At 43.6% G+C, this 4,369-nt stretch overlaps 1 long non-coding RNA gene across 2 annotated transcripts in view; it reads left to right on the top strand.

Annotated features, from left to right (window-relative positions):
* LOC111738106 overlaps window positions 1-3,377 on the top strand; it is a 10,888-nt gene extending 7,511 nt beyond the window's left edge. The window contains exons 2-4 of one of the 2 annotated variants that reach the window (XR_002779698.1): window positions 1,120-1,214; window positions 1,805-2,661; window positions 3,219-3,377. This is a non-coding gene — a long non-coding RNA (uncharacterized LOC111738106). The other variant, XR_002779697.1, reaches the window with a different exon arrangement.
* Window positions 3,378-4,369: the final 992 nt, after the last annotated feature.

Raw genomic sequence — 4,369 nt, 5'->3', positions numbered from 1 at the left:
CAGATTTAAAAAAGAACAAATCTTACCAGAGCAATGTTTTTGCGTTCCTGGGGAGGAACTATACAATGAAGAGATGAGAGAGAAGCAGCTGGTCAAACACACATTGATTTCCAGGAAGCACGTGGCTGAGTCCTTTGAGGGCTTCCCAGAGACCCGCGAATGAATACAGATCAGGGCTCCTGCTGTCCCATGAGGAGGGAGAGGCGGCCTTGGAGGGGAGGATCGCAGGGGTAGAACGGGCCAAGATCCCCTGTTCGGTTCAGGGCTGGTCTCAGGCCTCAGTTTATGTCCTGTCTCTTTAGAAGCAGTGAAAAGTAAACTCACTTTTTAGGCAGCTCATGGAGTATTTGTGTTTCCAAAAAGGGAGGAAATAGGCCAGGATCTCATTGATTCGGGGACAGAGGACGCATTCCAAATAACATCATGATCATCTTTGTAAACACCCTTCTCACTGTTGACCTTTTTTCCTGCTCCGCCCTGCTCGCTGCCTCTGGATTGATGGAGTCCAATGGAATGATCAGAGCTGGGTTTTAGAGTCAGATTGATTTTGAATCCGAGGCCTGCCATTTCCCAGCTGTGTGATCTTGGGCGAGTCACTTAATGTCTCTGAGCCATCACTCCATAGGGTGGTTTTGAGGAGTTTGGCACACACATCCTCAATAAATTCTAGTTTCCTGCCTATCTCCACTTAAAAGGATTTTATCTGCACTTAGGCCCCCAGGGCCCTTGCCAAGGCCCTCGCCTTTATTTTTCTTAGAAGAGTAGTAAGTGGATGTGGAGTGGCCCTAGACAAGATGTGGCAGTGTCAGAATAGATGGTGATGAGCCTCAAGGAGCAGCAGAAAAGAGCAGCCTGATGAAGATGACGATAATGATCCCAGTCACTGGTTAAGTGTTCATGTGATGAACGTTATCTAATTTAACTCTTGAACCACACTGTGGAGTAGGTATTCTTATCGGTCTTATATGGGTAAAAACAATGAGGTTTTGAGAGATTAAGTAATTAGCTCAAGGTCACACAGTTTTAACTTAAAAAATAAAAAAAAAAAAAACATGATTCTCCTCCAGTTCTATGTGATTCTCAGATCCTGCGCCTTTTTCTGTTATTGCTATTCTGCAGAGTCATGTCTTTGGGTTGCTTCCTTGGCTGGAGATCAGAGTTGGTCTGGAAATCTGCCTACCCCAACCGCCTGGAGTCCATTCCAGTCTTTCCAGGTTAGGAAATTTGAATGGATTTCTCTTCGTCGACTCTCTGATTTTTTTCTGATTCAGAGAGACAGAGAACTCCCTTGCCAGCCTCAGTCATCTCCTACAAAGTGATGCCAACATGAGCCCTGAGATGGAAGGAGGGGCCGTCCCTGTGGACCAGAGTGGGGAAGGGTGACTTTCTGTAAAGCTCGGAGCTTGAGAGGGTCTGAGGAATGATATGTTCTGAGAGGCTTAGAAGAGGGGAGAGGGCATTAGAGAAATGACCAAAGCTGAGAGGCAGGAACCCATGGTTGGAGATCTCAAGCTGACTGGAGGGGAGCGTTCATGGGTGAGCAATCAGAGAACAGACCAGAGCAAAAGAGAGTGGCTGGACTCAGATGCGCCAATGCTGCCTGAGAAGAGACTTTCTCTTTGCGGTGATGGGAGGAGGTTGAATGTTTTTGACACCAGAGTGACAGCATCACACAATATAAAGATCTGTCTTGGAAGGGGGTGAAGGACAGATGTACTCCATCCTCCGAAAGCTATACAGAAATTCAGTCAAGCTGCTTGCCACCTTAGGACACACATCCATCTACATGTCTTCTTCCTTCCAGATGATCCTTGCAGTTTGAAGACCTGACCCCTGGCATCTTTATTGCTCAGTTGTCCTGACCCCTTTCCTGGACCCTGACCCTAGCGCTGGAGGATTGCTGGGTGTACACTGGATGCAGCAGCTGTCCTGAAGTCTGGGAGCAACCTGAGGGCGGTGCCTTGGCTTTCCTGCCTCTATCAGCAGGCGCTCAGTGGTTGTCAGCCACCACTATAATGGGAGAGGACACCGTGAGCCCAGTGACATTTGTGAGAGCTAAGGGAATTTTCTAAGATCAAGTCCACAGGTGGTCCAGCGTTAATACAGATGTGACTGTCTGGGCTTGGCTCGGCTATTCCAGGCAATTATATTGCTCATCATGGCCACCATCACCATTGTCTACTACTGCCCTGCAGACTCTCCAGCTAGATGGTGGTCTTGTCTCACTCATTCACTCACTGAGTGTTTGAGTTAGTTTTCCTTCCTTTCTTCTTTCTTCCCTGCCACCTTATTCCTCTTCCTCCTTCTTCTTTCTCTCTCCCCTTTCTTCCTCCCTTCTCCTCCCCAGCCCTCTCCCTCTGTCCGTCTCCCTCTCTCTCAGTTGTAAGCAACATCAGAGGAAAATTCTGGAGAACTTAAAATAAGAAAATTTACTGGAAGGATTACCAGGGACTCACAGAATTTGGGGGAGAAAAGGAAATAAGAAAAACAAGTGGGACCTCATACCGGGAACTGGTTAGGACACGGCTGCCAAACAACAAACAGGAATTGGGAACTGGGAACTGGTTAGGACACGGCCGCCACACAACAAAAGGAATCCTTTACTATTGTGCCCACCAGGAACGACGTTTGCCTACAGATTCCTGTGTCTCCCTGCGGCGAGTGAGTTCCTGAAATTCATCACAAATTATCTATTAAAATAATGAGACAGATATTGCTTTGGCTCGTATAAAAGATAATGAAGGCGACTTGCTGAAAGAGAATAAGGAAATGAGAATTTCAGCAGCTCTACGAGATTCTCCTTTAAAAAAATTATTTTTAACAAAAAATTCAATTTACTTAAAAATCTAGTGTCTACAATCTGGCGTGTAACATTGATTAGGATAAAAAGCACACATACCATTTGGCACATACCATTTGGCCCAGCACCATGACTCCTGGGAGTCTATCCCACAAGAGCAGCAGTTTGTAAGGGCTGATGTACAAGGGTGTTTATTGCAGCATTGTTTGTAGCATCAAAAAATTAGGAAGAAAACTTCAGATAAGAACTTCCTAAACTGCTCCTATATACTGTATTCTACATATTATTAATGTATCTGTATAAAAGAGATTCTGTGTGTAAACATGCTTCAAAAACACTGATTTATACAAGGTTAAACAGGTATGTTTATCATGGGTTTCTCAGAGCTATTAAGATGTTTATTCATATATTATTTTAGGAAGTATTTATCGAGCCAAGAGTTGCGTTGGGGAAAAAGCAATGACGAAGACAAATCCTTACAATGCAAATTAAAACCACACTGAGACATCATCTCACACCTGTCAGAATGGATATCATCCATAAATCAAAGAACAAGTGCTGGCAAGGATGTGAAGAAAAGAGAACTCTCATATATTGTTGGTGGGATTGAATATTAGTGCAACCACTATGGAAAACAGGATGCAAGTTTTTCAAAAAATTAAAAATAAGACTAACATATGACCTAGCAATCCCACTTCTGGATATTTATCCAAAGAAATTCAAAACACTAATTCAAAGCCTATGTTCACTGAGCATCCCTATGTTCACTGCAGCATTACTAGTAAAAGCTAAGGTATGGAAGCAACTTAAGTGTCCATCTAAAGACAACGGATAAAGACAAGGTGGTACAAAGGAATATAACTCAGCCATAAAAAGAACGAAATCTGATCATTTGCGATAACGTGGATGGATCTAGTAGGTATTATGCTAAGTGAAATAAGTCAGACAGAGAAAGACAAATATGATGACCTCACTTACATGCGGACTCCAAAAAAACTAAACAAACAAACACAACAGAAACAAACTCATAGATTCAGAGAATAACCCATGGTTGCCAGATGGGAACAGTGGGGGTTGGGTGAAAAAGGTGAAGGGATTCAGAAGTACAAATTGGTAGTTACACAATAGTCATGAGGATGTAAAACAAGGCATGGAGAATATACCATAATATCGTAATAACTATATAGGGAGTCAGGTGGGTACTAGACTAATTGGGGGGATCATTTCAGAAGTTATAGAAATGTCCGACCACCATACTGTACACCTGACACTAAGATAATATTGTATGCCAACTGTAATCGTAAAAAAGAAAAGACAAATGTTTTCTTTCGGGGAACTTTGAGTCACCACTGAATCAGTAATTTCAAGAGTGATGAAAATCTCTTACAAGAGAAGGGCAGGGAGCTAGGAGTACAGTGGACGAGTTGAACTGAATTGGAACTCAGACAGGCCTTCCTGGAAAAGTGACTGGAGGAGGGAAAACGGAAAAAATGGGAATCGGCCTAAAAAAGGGGAGAAGAGATAGAGCATGCCCGGAAAAGGGAACGGCATATGCAAAAGCACTGATGA

The sequence above is a fragment of the Pteropus vampyrus genome, unplaced genomic scaffold (genome assembly GCF_000151845.1).
Source record: "Pteropus vampyrus isolate Shadow unplaced genomic scaffold, Pvam_2.0 Scaffold35, whole genome shotgun sequence".
NCBI classification, from domain to species: domain Eukaryota; kingdom Metazoa; phylum Chordata; class Mammalia; order Chiroptera; family Pteropodidae; genus Pteropus; species Pteropus vampyrus.
The sequence above is the reverse complement of the archived record's forward strand: the minus strand, read 5'-3'. Positions and strand labels throughout refer to the sequence as shown.